At 55.2% G+C, this 16,014-nt stretch overlaps 1 protein-coding gene across 4 annotated transcripts in view; it reads left to right on the forward strand.

Moving 5' to 3' along the window:
- The first annotated feature begins 7,732 nt into the window (after positions 1 to 7,732).
- Positions 7,733 to 16,014, forward strand: part of FCHO1 (FCH and mu domain containing endocytic adaptor 1) — a 48,060-nt gene continuing 39,778 nt past the window's right edge. For 2 of the 4 annotated variants that reach the window (XM_074302217.1, XM_074302202.1), the window contains exon 1: positions 7,733 to 7,823. The gene's annotated coding sequence lies outside the window, so the exon portion shown is untranslated. Of the gene's footprint in view, positions 7,824 to 14,289; positions 14,449 to 16,014 lie in introns of those variants that run through there. The other 2 variants (XR_012488190.1, XM_074302205.1) reach the window with 1 other exon arrangement.

A 16,014-nucleotide genomic window follows, 5' to 3' on the forward strand; every position in this document is an offset into this window, starting at 1 on the left:
CTGAGAATGTGGGAAGGCCCTCAGAAATGTCAGGGCCGGGAGGGCCCTTAAGAACCCAGGATGTCAGAGCTGGGAGGGCCCTTAGAACCCGGGAGGTCAGAGCTGGGAGGGTCCTTAGAACCCGGGAGGTCAGAGCTGGGAGGGCCCTTAGAACATGGGATGTCAGAGCTGGGAGGGCCCTTAGAACCCGGGAGGTCAGAGCTGGGAGAGCCCTTAGAACCCAGGAGGTCAGAGCTGGGAGGGTCCTTAGAACCCAGGAGGTCAGGGCTGGGAGGGCCTTTAGAACCCAGGAGGGTCAGAGCTGGGAGGGCCCTTAGAACCCGGGATGTCAGAGCTGGGAGGGCCCTTAGAACCCAGGAGGTCAGAGCTGGGAGAGCCCTTAGAACCCGGGATGTCAGGGCTGGGAGGGTCTTTAGAACCTGGGATGTCAGGGCTGGGAGGGCCCTTAGAACCCGGGATGTCAGGGCTGGGAGGGTCTTTAGAACCCAGGATGTCAGGGCTGGGAGGGTCTTTAGAACCCGGGATGTCAGAGCTGGGAGGGCCCTTAGAACCCGGGAGGTCAGAGCTGGGAGGGCCCTTAGAACCCAGGAGGTCAGAGCTGGGAGAGCCCTTAGAACCCGGGATGTCAGGGCTGGGAGGGTCTTTAGAACCCAGGATGTCAGGGCTGGGAAGGCCCTTAGAACCCAGGAGGTCAGAGCTGGGAGAGCCCTTAGAACCCGGGATGTCAGGGCTGGGAGGGTCTTTAGAACCCGGGATGTCAGGGCTGGGAAGGCCCTTAGAACCCAGGAGGTCAGAGCTGGGAGGGCCCTTAGAACCCAGGAGGTCAGGGCCGGGAGGGCCCTTAGAACCCAGGAGGTCAGAGCTGGGAGGGCCCTTAGAACCCAGGAGGTCAGAGCTGGGAGGGCCCTTAGAACCCAGGAGGTCAGAGCTGGGAGAGCCCTTAGAACCCGGGATGTCAGGGCTGGGAGGGTCTTTAGAACCCGGGATGTCAGGGCTGGGAAGGCCCTTAGAACCCAGGAGGTCAGAGCTGGGAGGGCCCTTAGAACCCAGGAGGTCAGGGCCGGGAGGGCCCTTAGAACCCAGGATGTCAGGGCTGGGAGGGCCCTTAGAACCCGGGAGGTCAGAGCTGGGAGAGCCCTTAGAACCCGGGATGTCAGGGCTGGGAGGGTCTTTAGAACCCGGGATGTCAGGGCTGGGAAGGCCCTCCCCAGGGCCCTTAGGATACAGAATGTTACTGGACAGGGACTTCATAACATGGAGCACCAGGGCTGGGAGGACATCTCTAGAAGAGACCTTGCTCTGTAGAACATAGACTCTGAGCTGGGAAAAACCGCATGATGCAGCCAACTTTTAAGTGACCAGTGTGCCCTGTGCTGGACACTAGAGAATATGTAAATAAGCCACGGTCCCAGGGGTGTCCCACTGGTCGTGAGATAAAAACACAGGCTTCGAGCACTGGAGTAAGATAATTCCAGGGGGGGCCCACAGGGTCAGGGTTATATGTGAGGTCTAAAAGGGGAGATCCTTCTGGAATGGAATGGGCGGGACCTCAGGACAGAAACGGCTTGAGTGAACCAGAGGATGGGAACTTCAAGGAGGCTCATTGAGGAATTCAGGGGTGGCTTCCTGGAGGAAGTGGCATTTGAGTAGGTCTGTAAAGGGGGAGTTTGAGTAGGTCTGTAAAGGGAGGAATTAAATTCCCTAAGGGGGGGAGGAGGACGTTCCAGGCGAAGCAGTCCCTGTAAGCAGAGCTTGGAGGTGGGGGAGTTTGCGGCTCTTTGAGGAGGGTCTGTGGCTGCCCCAGGGCTGGCTCTTACTAAATGCTTGTTGATTGATTGCCCGCAGTCTGGTCTGAGTAAAGAGGTAAAGAGTAAAGAGGGCTGTGTGAGGAAACCCCTGTTGTGGAGCAGGGGCCGGAAGGACCAGTTGGAGCCAGGCAGGCTTTGGGGTGACGGGTTTGCAGCAGAGCTGGGCTGTGGGGAAAGGGAGGAGGGTGGCGGGTGTTAGAAACGGACATGAGGAAGGTGAGGGGGCCTGGGATTGTTTGGAAGGGCCAGGGAGGGGACAGTCAGAGGCGCCCCCTGGTGGGCAGCCCCGGGAAGCTAGAAGGGCCGCGGTGCTCACAGAAATAGCTCCAGGAAGGAGCCTGATGGGACTCGATGGAAAGGACGACAGATCTGGAGGGGGGGAGGGGCTGGGTTTGACCTTTGTCCTGCAGCTTCCCACCTATGTGAGAACAAGTCATGGAGCTGCTTGGGCCCTCAGTTTCTTCTTCTGTTGGAAGTGGATGACCTCAAGAATCAGAACTAGTGAGACTGGTTTCGCAAGCTCATTCTGGGTCAGATAATAAGCACCTTGATAATAATGACGCTGATGGTAGCTTCTAGGCACTTATTTATTTAGGACTTTAAGGTTTGCAGAAATGCTTAACAATTAGTATCTCATTTGATCCTTGCAGTAGTCCTACAAGATAGGTGCTGTTATTATCCCCATTTTACTGATGAGGAAATGGAGGCAAAAAGTCAGGTGGCTAATTATGGGTCTGAGGCTATATTTGAGTTCTGGTCTTTTTGATTGCAGACCTAGTGCTTTATCCTCTGTGCCCTTAGCTGCCTTAAGTTGGTAGGGGCCAGCCAGAGAGATGCAGACCTGAAGCCCAGGAGAAAAGATCAGGGCTGAAATTGAATATTTGGGCTGGGGAATTGCCATGGCAACCAGGGGAGTGAGTGGCACAATGGGTGAGGAGGTAGGGGATCTGCCTGGGTAGAATAGAGGGGGCAAAGGAGGGTCTTGTTCTCTCCCAGCTGCAATACCAGTAAGCTTTTTCACCTCTGGAGCTCCTTCCCCCCTCACCCTTAACTTAGTCCCTCTCCATCCTCCCTTCCCTTGCTTCTGCCCCTCAGCAAACCCACGGACCCTTTCTCCTCTCCCAGATCAGTGGGTTTAGAGCTGAGAGGGACGCTGAAATGGTCCAGCTCGGCCTCCTTGTTCTCGAGAAGAGAGATTAAGTCACTTTACCTCCACAATCTAGGGAGGAGTGATGGAACCCGAATTTGATCAGGGGGTTCTAGATTAAGAGCTGGGAAGAACCTAGGATGCCCTCCTTTCCTGGGAAGAGGAAATTGAGGGCCCAGAAAGGTGGTGAGATTATTATTATTATCAATAAGTCTTCTGGATCACTACTGCTAATAATAGCAACGTTTATGTAAGGCCTTTTTTTTTTCCCCAGGGTTTACAAAATGCTCTCCTGGCTTTCTGTTCCTGAGCCTCCCAGCAACCCTGGGAGAGAAGTAGCGTTATCCTCCTTTGGGAGGAGCTGAGGTCCTGAAAATTTCACTTGATTTATCCAAGGTCATCGGGCAGGGGGCATTTGAGCCTGGGTCGTCCTCCGATCCAGGGCCAGACTTCTGTCTACTAGACTTCCATCCTCCCTAAGTGGAGGCGATTTGTGTGCTGAGCTGGACCCCAGCCTCATGTCCTGGGCTAAGTCTGGGGAGCCCAAAGTACCATAAGGTTATATGGGAGATGGAGGGAGTGGGAACCTGCCGAACAGCCCCGCCAGATGCCAGGCTGGGGATGGAGGAGGCGTGGAAGGGTTGCTATGACAACCTGACAAAAACTGGGCACACTGCCACAATCTGTCTCCAGAGCAGAGAATGAGTCTTTGAGTATTGCCCCATTTTACAGGTGAGAAAACTGAGGCATGGAGAGAGAAAAAGACCAAGCCAAGACTAGGATCTGGTTCTCTTGCCTAAATCGTGGTATAATAGAAAGACTGGGAGTCAGGAGACCCATGTTCCAGGCTTGACTGTGCTACCAGTTACTCCGTGATCTTTGGCAAGCCCCAACCCTATTCTAAGCCTCAGTTTCCCCATCTCTAAGAAGATGCTGGACCGTTTTATCTCTAACAATCTTGCAAGCTCTAACCGAATCTCTCCCCTATAACTTCTCCCAGTTGGCTCTGATTCTGCCATTTGAGACCTGCTCCTGAGCCCTTTGCTATTAAGAAGGTATTAGTCGCTACCCAGAGTACTTTGTTCCTCTGCCTCCCCCAAGCCTTCTTTCTTCCTGTATTTCTGTGCCCTTGTTGCTTTGTTTCAGTAGCTCTGGGACCCCGGGGGGGCCTCTTCTCAGCCCTGAGGGAAGTGGGACAAGAGGATGTTCTGCTCAGGAATCCTGACAGCTGGCTGGTCACCATCATATCTGGGGCTCAGAGCTAAAAATAAACTAGGATGGGCTGAGCCCAGGAGGGCGGGAGGTGCGGCAGGACATGGAAAAGGGATTGGATTTGGAAGTTTATCTGTTCTGATGCCCTCTGCAGCCCTGGGAGCAGCTCAGGCAAAGAACCGGAGGAGGAGGAGGAAAAAGCACTGAATTTGGTGGGAGAAAGAGAATCGGGGTTTGCCTTTTGGGTAAATCTCTTCAGCTCTCTCTGGGCCCTCAGTCTCCTGTCTGTAAAATGAAACCAAAAGCTTGTGGAAAAACAGAATTGTGAAATCCTAAGTTAGAAATCCTCTGTATCCTGCCCTGGTTGGAGTGTTTAAGTCTAGACAGTGGGTTTTAGAGCAGGTGTTGATGAACTGGAGAGGCCAGAAATGGGTGAAGGACCTTGGGGAAGCTGTTTGAGAATCAGCTGGAGGCAGTGGAAAGATTTAGTCTGGAAGAAATGGAGGAAGGGAGGCTGTCATTATGGGGAAGATAGGGAGGGTGCAAAGCAGGAGTAAATCTGGGAAGTTGCAAATGAGGCAAACTGAGGCTGGCTTTCTCTCTCACATCCAGCTAAGACAGACTGACTGATTTTCAAGAATGTTGGAGCACATGGTCTTGTTCAGATATGGATTGGAAGAGCTGGTTCATGAGTCCTCCCAGGCTCTCTCTGCCTCCTCAAAACTGGCCAGGAGAGTCAGGGTCAAAGGTCTCACACAACAGAATATTAGAGCTGGGAGGGCCCTTAGAACCCAGGAGGTCAGAGCTGGGAGGGCCCTTAGAACCCAGGAGGGCAGGGCTGGGAGGGCCCTTAGAACTCAGGAGGTCAGAGCCGGGAGGGCCCTTAGAACCCAGGAGGTCAGAGCTGGGAGGGCCCTTAGAACCCAGGAGGGCAGAGCTGGGAGGGCCCTTAGAACCCAGGAGGGCAGGGCTGGGAGGGCCCTTAGAACTCAGGAGGTCAGAGCCGGGAGGGCCCTTAGAACCCAGGAGGACAGAGCCGGGAGGGCCCTTAGAACCCGGGAGGTCAGAGCTGGGAGGGTCCTTAGAGCCCAGGAGGTCAGAGCTGGGAGGGCCCTTAGAACCCGAGATGTCGGAGCTGGGAGGGCCCTTAGAACCCAGGAGGGCAGGGCTGGGAGGGCCCTTAGAACCCGGGAGGTCAGAGCCGGGAGGGCCCTTAGAACCCAGGAGGTCAGGGCTGGGAGGGCCCTTAGAACCCAGGAGGTCAGAGCCGGGAGGGCCCTTAGAACCCAGGAGGTCAGGGCTGGGAGGGCCCTTAGAACCCAGGAGGTCAGGGCTGGGAGGGCCCTTAGAACCCAGGAGGTCAGAGCCGGGAGGGCCCTTAGAACCCAGGAGGTCAGAGCTGGGAGGGCCCTTAGAACCCAGGAGGTCAGAGCTGGGAGGGTCCTTAGAGCCCAGGAGGTCAGAGCTGGGAGGGTCCTTAGAACCCGAGATGTCGGAGCTGGGAGGGCCCTTAGAACCCAGGAGGGCAGGGCTGGGAGGGCCCTTAGAACTCAGGAGGTCGGAGCTGGGAGGGCTGTTAGAACCCAGGAGGTCAGAGCTGGGAGGGCTGTTAGAACACACAGTCAGAACTGAGAGGGGATTTCTCATTATTTGGATCTTGACACTCTTCCAGGGCAGATATGTAACTAGCCATGTATTTTCTCAATCAGTAGTTGCTAATCAATGATAATCATCTGTTTAAAAAATATTAGTGTTTATGTAGTGTAAATGTATTGATAAAGGGGGATATGTAAGGGAGACCCAAGATCCAGGGGCCTGGCTTTCTGTCAAAGACTTCACCCTGCATGCTTGTCCGGGGTAGATGCTAGGTGGGGTAAGTTCCAGTTTCTGCCTTAAAGGATTTCTAGGGGATCATTTTGGGGGGAGAAGGCATGCCCAGTGTGTTTGACACTAGCCAGGCAGCAAATGGGGAATAATGCTTCAAGGCGTGGAAAGCACCGAGGCGAATGCAGTGGAGATAAGGGACGGCAGAAGGCGGACTGGTTGGAAAGATCCTGGGGAGGGAGAGGGGTAGAGACAATTATATAACCCCGGATTGGCGCGGGGCGGGGCGGCAGGTCTTTGAGATCCCATTTTATAGGATTTAGAGCAGACTGACTATCATCCAGGCAATTTAGGCTTAGTTATTTAAGATCTACATTGTTTCAAAGTAATCCGCGGTTCCCTCCGCTTAATTCTTTAGTAAATATTTTGCTGCTCTGGACTGCATATCTAAAGCTTATCTGAAGCTTCCCGGCTAAAGGCAGTTAGCCGGCCGTTACCTTCAGTCTAGCTGGCCTAAGGAGCCTGGGTTAATTTATGGGACAGTTGCCAGTTGCTCCCATGCACCCCTGTTTTATGGAGTGGTTTGCAAGTAATGTGAAGCTCCCCTAATTTATGGGACAGTTGGTGACTTCTAGGTTGCCCTTTGCAGTTTTACTATTGTTACTTTGCACTAGCTACTTATAAACCCTGTGTACTGTAAGTGGGTGGCCGGGAGGCCACAAGAAGATACAGTTTCCGCCCTCGGCTCATTAAGTTTGGCAGCGCGCTCTCTGGTGCTCACATCCCGGCGAGCCCGAGCTGGGTACACCATTCTCGTTTTACAGAGGGGAGGCAAGCTGGTGACTTGCCCCATCCCTCAGCTAGGAGGCGGTGAGTGTCTGAGGGCGGATTTGAACTCGGGGCCTCCTGGCTTCAGGGCCGCTGCTCCACCACTGCCCAGCTGCCCTCTAGCTGGCATCCTTGACAAGTCTGAGCGGACTCACTGCCTCTGAGAAGGGTGGGCAGGGCACTCGCACGGGGGCATACAGCACGTCGAAGGCAGAGGCTCGAACTCGGGCTCCAAGCTTCTGGTCCAGGGGCCTTTCTCCTGCCTCCCTTTGCTGGGGCTTGATGATGGTTCCCGGAATCTCGGATTCTCCCCATCTCCCTCCCACCCCCATGCAGAAGTTCCCTCTGCTCGCGGCAGCCATGAGGTCATGCAGCCACATCTTAACGGAGGCGCTGCCACAGCCGGAGGAGGCGGCTGCTCCGTGAGGTCCGAGTCGCTGGGAAATTCGGATCTTTTCCCTTGTGGAGGTAGGGAGGGAAAGTAGCCCTGAAAAGTGGGATGGGGAGATGGAGCGTCCCTCTGGTCCTCTGTGTCGGGGTGTGGAGCGGAGAGACGGTCATTCCCTCTCCTTGTCCTAAATTCTCACGATCTCAAATTTGTGGGAAGGGGCTTGCAGGAGCCTATTTTTTTGTTTTTTTAAAAGAGAGATCCCTTTAAGGTATGTAAATCGTTTCCAGTGTCTCCTGGGGAGACGGACCGCCTTCCTGAACTTAGCCAATCAGAAGAGGAGGTTGAGAGTTCCATGCTCAAAACGTACCAATGGCGGGGGAGTGGTCGGGCAGCTCCGCCCCCTCCGCAACTGGGTAGTGTGCTCCGCGCGCCGGGGGGGAGGGGTAGAGCGGGGGTGGGGTGGGCTGCGTGGGTTCCGCCCATTGGGGGGCGGGGTCGGGCTGGGCGGGGCTCCGATGCCCAGCGCGCAGGGGTGTCAGTGTCGGCGTCGGCGGGCCCGGAGCCGCAGGTGGCTACGCCGGCTGGAGGAGGACGCTGCGAGGGCCGCAGGGAGGTGAGTGGCCGCGTTGGCCCCACGGGTCCGGGGGGCGCGCGGGCGCCTTCTCTCGCCGCGACCTCAGCTCCGGGGACGGCCGGTGCGGAGAACGGCTGCCCCCGGGTCCCCGCTGCTTCTGGTGCCCTCGGATCCTCCGGGCACTGGGAGACGGCTCCGCGCCCCTCTGGGTGCCCATCCCCGGGGTACGGCTCTCCTTCCTGCAGCGGCGCCCCTCCCCTCCTCCCCTCCCTCCTCCGCAGCCCCTTCAGGAGCGGCTTCTCCCGCGAGCAAGCCCCCACCTCTCCGGCCGTGACCTCTCCCCCTCCCTCTCCCGCGGCGCGGCCCCCATCGCCCCGCACTAGAAGCATCGCCCCGTTTCTTCCCCTCTTCCTGGAGCTTCCTCTCCCCCCAACAATAGCTTCTCATCGCCTCCTCGGGAGCAGCCATCACCAGCCCTTCTCCAGAGGGCCAACCCCACCCCTCCGTATCCGTGCTCCCCGCTCCCACCCCACTTCTCCCCCGGGAAGGTGCTAGACTGACGGGCAGAGCTCCTCACCAACGCGCCCTCCTGCTCAAGGAGACAATGGGGCCGGCCCACGGAGCGGGGAGCCGGGGGGAGGGGGCCTGGCTGAGGGGCCCGGGGCAGTGCGGAGCCTGAGGCGGGCGGGCGGGCGGGCCGCGGTGCACCTGCCTTTGCGCTCGGGCTTGGAGGGCCGGCCCAGGCCGAGGGCACCTGAGCTGCTGCCGGTACCGGCCCGGCCTCTCCCTGCCCTTGGGCCGGGGGCATCCGTGTGGGGCCGAGGGCCGGCTGGCACGGGCCGTGTCCGCTCGTGGCAGCTTCAGCAGAGCATCTGCTCCGGGATTAAAATAAAAATCAGATCTTATTCTCTTCACTGACTTGGCAGCTCTGCCCGGCAGCTCGGGGGAGAGGAGGAGGAGGGTGCGAGTGTGTGTGTGTGTACGTTCGGGGAGCGCATCTCCCCCCAAACCTGCCTTTCTCCCAGAGCAGGCCTGGCAGTGAGCATCTGGTTGAGCTCAAGCTGGGAGCGGGCCGGGGGAGGGGGGTGTTGCTTGGCTGATTAGGCTGATTAATAGCGTGCTATATACATCACTCCCATGCAGACACCCCCTCCGGTTAGCTCTCCTTCTCCCGAGCATCCCCAGTCTCACTCGGGTTGGGAGACGTGGAGGGCGTCCGGCCCCACTGGTTCCATAGGCAGTAATGGTTCTCCACCGTCATCCCTACCTCGGAGCTCTGGGACAAGAGCTTCAGACACAATGGTTGTACTCCCAAGTCCCCCCTGCCTGGGTGTGGAACTTCCCCCAGTCTAATTCCTTTATCTGTAAAATGGGTTTGTGATGCTTGTACAAATAATAAAATCACTATGAGATCGATACAAAAAGACTATGGAGCTGACATATACTGACGGCTGTGTGACCTTGGACGAATGCTTCCCCTCTCTGGGCCTGAGCATGTTTCGTCGTGCTTGATTTTCCATGACCCCATTTTGTGGTTTGGACAGAGAGAATGGAGTGGTTTTTCATTTCCTTCTCCAGTTTATTTTACTGATAAGGAAACTGAGGCAAACAGGGTGAAGTGACTTACCCACGATCACGAAGCGTGAAGTGTCTGAGGCAGATTTGAACTCGGGAGGATGGGCCCGAGCTTGACCATCCATCAAATGGAGATGATCGTTGCACTTGTTGTCAGTGTGGCTTTTGACGTTATTTTTGGAGATTGGTTTCCTTTTCTAAAATGAAGACATCAGAGAAATGATCTCTGAACCTATGAGATCTATGTTTCAGCACTGACACTTTTTTTTTAAGTTGGGGTTCAGTGACTTGCCCAGGGTCACCCAGCCAGGAAGTGTTAAGTGTCTGAGACTAGATTTGAACTCGGGTCCTCCTGAATTCAGGACTGGTGCTCTATCCACTGCGCCCCCTAGCTGCCCCCCCCCCCCCCCCCCCCGCACTGACACTTAAAAGTTGTTTTGAGAATAGTGTTTTATAAACCTTAAAACACAGAAAAAATGTATGCTGTCATTTTCTGTAAAATGAGGGGGGCCCTTCCAGCTCTGACATCTGCGTTCCAACATCTCGGTTTTGATATTCCACATTTCTAAGGGAGGGAAGGAGGGAGGGAGGGAGCAAATTTTTCATTTCCAAGGGCTCTCCCAGCTCTGACACTCTGGGTTCCAGCTCCAGTGTTCCACGTTCTAAGATTCCAGTCCAGTTGCCTTCACTTTCTATGATTGACAGCTGAGGGGAGAAAGATTCCACTTCTCACCCATCCCACCTGGGCTGTGGGAGGGGGAGCTGGCTGGCCGGCATCCTCACCCCCATAGGGTGTTTCCTGACCCACATACCAGGTCTGTGCCTCCAGGAGGCCGTGCACCCACGCCTGGGAGCAGGTTTGGCCTCTGGGTGTGGTTGGTACGCACCTTCCTTCTCCCGTGGCTGTTTTCCTGATCTAGCAAAGCTGGATAGCTCCTGCCTCCCTCCCACTTGACAGTGAGCATCAGTGTCCCTGGGAATGGTACGGCCAGACAAATCCCGGGGTACCGGGCTCTGGGTCATTGCTCGGGGCGGTGGAAGAGCCTCGTCCTGGTTCTAGTTCAGTTCTGGAGACCTCCGCCTTGCAAACGTAGAATCCGAAGTGAGAGTAGCCAGCGAGGGAAATACTGAGCAGCCGTGACTCTTCCAGAATCTTGGCAGTCTCTTCCCATGACTGCCTCAGGAAGGGGGATGGAGGTATAATTGTCCACAGTTCTTCGAACCCCAGTCCCTGTTCCTCAATAATACTCTCTTGGAGTCGACTCCTTTTAGAGCCTCGATTAGATATCAGAGCAGGGGTCGGGGAACAATCACTAAGCATTTGTTAAGCCCTCTCCCCCCTTGAGGCTTCTGTCATTGGGGATCCCCTGCCAGGATCTCCTTGGATGCCCATTTCCCCTTGCTCCCCTCCCCACCCTATCTTCAGTTCTCCAGCAAGTCCCTGCTGGTGGGGGGGGCGGGAAGAGGAGATCCTGGGGAGTATTCAGTAACCCTTCCCTGGCCCTCTATATCTTTGAAGGTTTCCAAAGGAGTTTCCTTATCACTATATGCTAAAGAGGCTGGGCAACTATTTTCTTTGTCTTTTACAATTGGAATCTCTGTCTCTTATTTTTACATAGTTTCATTACTCAATATGTCCCTCCTCCCTCTCCCACCCAGTGAGCCATCCCTTATAACAATGGAGAGATAGGCACCGAATCCCAGATCTGATTGTCGGGAACTCCCTAGTGAGGAAACTCTCTATCCAGGCAGGTCAGCACCTTAACACCTTTTTTTTCCCCCCTACAAATCAGTCCTAGAGAGCTGCCTAGAGCACTGAGCAGTTAAGTGCTTAGCCAAGATATGTCAGCAGCAAGATTTGAACTTGGCTTTGAAGCTGGCTATCCATTATACCAGAAACAAACCTCCAAACCAAAAGGCGGCAAAGCGAGCCAGAAGGTTGGGAGTCCCACAGAGTGTGAGGCCTTCCAACCCCTAGTCGCCCATGCTTCGGTGAAGAAAGAGGCATTTCTTCTAGCTCTTCTTGGGGTTCAAGAAGCTCATTATAATTACACAAGGGTTCCTTCTGATTATCTTTATTCTTAAATATTCTAGTGGAAGGGGTGTCGGCTCAGCAGTCAGAGGGCTTGAGTGCAAATCTTTCCATTTGCTAATAACTATGTCACTTAACTTCCCTAGGGCTTCCTCACCTGTAAAATTAGGGGATTGGCCTAGATGGCTTCTGAGGTCCCTTAAAGCTCTAAATCTCTGATCTTACTCTGATTATGGCAATCCCTGCAGAGCATACAGGTTGCCCCAAGTCTTAGTGCACATGGAAACTTGAATATCTCTTACTTTCCTTCCTTCCTTCCTTCCTCCCTCCTTCCCTTCCTCCCTCCCTCCCTTCCTTCCTTCCTCCCTCCCTTCCTCTCTCCCTTCCCTTCCTCCCTTCCTTTCTCCCTTTCTCTTTCCTCCCTTCCCTTCCCTCCTTTCCCTCCCTTCCCTCCCTTCCTTCCTCTCTCCTTTCCTCTCTTCCCTCCCTTCCTTCCTTCCTCCCTCCCTCCCTTCTTCTCTCCCTTCCTCTCTTCCTCTCTTCCTCCCTTCCTCTCTCCTTCCTTCTCTTCCTGTCTCCCTTCCTTTCCTCCTTCCCTCTCTCTATCCTCTCCTCTTTTCTTTTTTTTTGTAACAGTTTTTACTTTTTCCAACTACATGTAAAGATATTTTTAAACATTCATTCTTTTTAAATTTTGAGTTCCAATCATCTCTCTCCGTTCCTTACCACCCCCCTCCCTAGGGCAGTAAGCAATCTGATAGTTATGTTATGTATATTATTGATGTATGTCATACAGTTGTTTCATTTTCACTGCAAATATGATTATTCCCATTTTACAGATAAGAAAACTCAGCCCAGAAAGTGAAGTGTGAGAGTTTAAAAGTGGTAGGCTCACCGTAAGCCTCTTTTTGTTCTTGTGAGTTATTCTTGGGGCCTCCATTTTCAGGGGCCCTTCATCTGGGATGTTCTACATCTCAAGGTCCTAGTTTTAACCTGTGTTCTCCATTCTAAGTCCTTTCCAGCCCTGACATTTATTTTATTTTCTGTGTTCCCAAGGCCCACTCAGTTCTGACAGCCTGCATCCTGTGATTCTCTGACCACCCCCCAGCTCTTTCCCATATCTGTTAACAGGCATTTGTTAAGGACTAACGTGGGGGTACAAGGAAGGGCAAAAGCCTGGGCCTGCCCTCAGGGAGCTCGCACACTAATGGGGAACACAGCCTGGAAGTAACTGTAGCTGTGGCAGAATGGGGCAGTCAACCCTCCCTCAGCCTGAGCAGGAAGGGCAGAGAGAGCAGGCCCTCCAGCCATCTCTCCCCAGGCCCTGCCAGGCCCGTGACCTGTTCCCATGGCCCTCCTGAACCCCCTGACCCAGAGGCCGGGCCAGAGCATCCCCTCTGGCTCAGTTCTTCTTAGCTGGTTTCCATCCAGGGTTTCCATCCTCGGGGACTCTGGCTCCCTCCACCCCAGGATAGGGGGAGAGAGGATGGGGAACCCGGGCCTCCCTTCCCTCAGACCTGGGGAAGTCGTGTCCCTGGAGAGCAGACCCAGGCTTCATCTGAAGCATGAGGGTTAAGGTCCAACATAGGCCTGGACTGGGGTCTGGCTTGGAGCCCGACTGCCCCGGGTCCTAGATGCGTATCAGGAGCTCAGTACTCCCCAGAGCTCCCACTGATGTTGTGCTGAGGATTACAAAGGGCTTTGTAGCCTCCAGCAGCTCAGGGGAGACTCAGTCCCCAGGGAGAGGGGCCAGGCAGGGATATTATCCCCATTTTACAGATGAGGAATGGGGGGAGGTCACCCAAGGTCACAGTCAGGGGCAGAGGCAGTGTGGAGCCTGATGGACAGGGAGCTGAGCTTGGAGGCCCAGGCTCCGTGTGACCCCTCTAGACCACAGTGTCTTTCTCTGGAAAATGAGGACTCAGTGACCTCTCCTTCAGGGATAGCGCTCTCTACTGGATCAGGTGTCAGGAAGACACATCAAGCCTTAGATGCTTAGTAACTGGGTGAATCTAAGCAAGTCACTTCATCCCTGGCTCAGTTTCCTCATTTGCAAAATGGAGATAATAGCACCTACCTTCAAAGTTGCAGTGAGGGCTAAATATACCACCCAGCATATAGAAGGCACTTAAAAAGTGCTTGTGCCCTCAGGCCCAAATGTGTGACCTTGTGACGAGGACCCAGGACCCCTTTGTCCCACCGCTCCAGGCCGGTGGCCTTCTGCCCAGTTCCAAGTCTCAAGGTTGCCTAACTAGAGAGAGGCTGGTGACATGGGGGGGGGCCGCCCCCAGGTTGGAGTAGGAAGAGAGACCCTTTTTGGTTATCTTATTTATTAGTATCACGATTCCAGTGTTTAGTAACTGGCCAATGATGAATAAGTTCCTTAACTTCCCCAAGACTTAATTTCCTCATCTCTAGAATGGGCACACTAATACTTGCTCTGCTTCCCCCCCTTAGGGTGGGGAAAGAGCTTTGTGAATCTTGAATTCCTGTAGCAATGGGAATTACTCTCATAAACCCCAAAACTGCCCTTTTGGAGGGTGTGTGTTCTGAGTGTCCCATCTGCCCTCCTCCCAAGGTGGCCCCATAATCGCACTCACCCCCACATGGGATTCTTTCGCGAATTGTAGCTCAGCATCAGAAGAGACAGTCCCGTCTCCCAGCGCTACAGATGAGAAAAGAGTCAGTCACAGGTGGCAAAGCTAGAATTAGAGTGCCCAGCACTCCCCAGTTGCCCCAGTGGTTCCTATTTGGGGGTGGGCAGAATCCCCCCCAACATACACACACACTCAGGAGCAGCTGAGGAGGAGCAGGAACCTTGTCGCTCCCCGGCCTGGCCTCCTTCCTGCCAGGGCCCCAGCCCAGCACTCAGGTGTCACGCCCCACAAAAAAGGCTCTGGTGCGGGCGGAAGTGCACCGAGGTCTCCGCTGCTGGCTCAATTTTTACGTCTTCTCGGGGGGTGTCTGTCGAGCCCCTGCCCCTTGTCCTTGGTGTCCCTCCTCCAAGGAAGCCCGAGGATGGAGAAGACCAGAGGGCACCTGATCCAGCCGTCCTGGGTGAGTCCTGGCAGCCACAGCGTGGCCCCCTGGGGCCTCCCCCTTCTGCCAACGGCATGGGCAGACAGAAACTCAGCAGCCACAAGGAGTGAGTGTGTCCCCCGGGGCAGCCCCAAACCAGGGTTTCTAGAGGGAAATGGCTTCTCTTTCTGGTTTGGGGCTTGGTAGGTAGAGGGAGGAGGCGGCTGAGGAAGTGAAAGGACGCCCACCTGCAGACCCTGAACAGGGGTGGGAGGTGAGGCTGTCATGGCACCCACGTGGGGTTCCTCTTGTCTGTGTGTGGCCAGGAGCCGCCAGGGTTTCTGCTGGGCTGAGACGCCATGCTGTCACCCCCTCCCACGGCCCTCTCCTGGCCTCCACACGGTATCTCAATATCACCCATGAGTCAAATTGAGATTGGCACCCCCCTCTCCTTCCTCTCCCCCCCCACGACTGCACACTGCCCAGTGTGGGCTTGAAAATCAGAGAACAAAGAACATCGGAGCGGGGGTGGGGGGGTAGGATGAGGGATGTCAGAGCCAGCGGGGCCCTTGGGCCACAGGATATAGACCATTTGAGCTATTGCAATCTTTAGAGCTTGGATCAGGGCATCAGGCTTAAAAGGACCATCTGCCTAAAAGAAACTAGTATGACAGGGATAAAGCCCTGGGCCTGGAGTCTGGGGGAGCCGAGTTCAGATCTGGCCTCAGACACTAGCTGTGTGACCCTGGGCAAATCCCTCTCTTTCTTCATCTGTAAAATAGAGATAATAGCACCTTCCTCTTAGAATTGTTGTGAATACAAAATTAGGTTGTGTATCAGATCATATTTGTGAAGTGATTAGCAGAGTGCTGAGCACATGGTGTTATAAATATTATTCCTGTCCTCCCTGTCCCTGCCCCCATCCCAGTCTGACCCTGCATTTCCAGATGAGCCTGAGACCCCACGGGGCAGTGACCTGCTGGAAGTCACTGGTCTCCCCCCCCCCAGTTCCAGCTTCTCCCATGCAGCTTTCGGGGGCTTGTCTGCTTTGGGTTAGTCACCGGTCTCGCCAGAGAGCAGCCCGGCGTTCCCCAGCTGCTGCGAGCACCCAGCTTCCACCGCCTCATGCATTATGAATTACTCCCCGGCTCCTATGACAGCTACCAGGGCCCAGGCTGGGGTCAGGTTAGCCAAGAACACCATTCTGCCCCCACCCCCACCCCGGAAGGGCCTTAGCGGGAACACTGATTATCCGCTGCAGGTGTAGGAGGGCCCCTGAAGGCCAGCCAGCCTCGCACCCCTCCCCCATTTCGCCCAGAAAGGCAGAGGAGCTTCCCCAAAGTCACCGAGTTGGGAAGTACCTTCCACCTAGCCCTTGGCGCCTCGCCCGCTCTGTGAGAAATGTCACTTCATGCTTAATAAATGATTGGGGCCGGCTCGATGGAGCAGCCGGGGAGGGGACGGATCCTTCCCTGGGAGAGGGAGCAGACCTCTGGAGCCTTCCCTCAGAGGGTATAGGGAGTCCCTCCGTCTCGGGACGCTTGTTGGCCATCGCCTTGCCACTCAATCACGACTCCGGCCGGGGCCTCAGACTAGCGGATGCCC

Source organism: Sminthopsis crassicaudata, chromosome 1 (assembly GCF_048593235.1).
Source record: "Sminthopsis crassicaudata isolate SCR6 chromosome 1, ASM4859323v1, whole genome shotgun sequence".
Taxonomy (NCBI): Eukaryota; Metazoa; Chordata; class Mammalia; order Dasyuromorphia; family Dasyuridae; genus Sminthopsis; species Sminthopsis crassicaudata.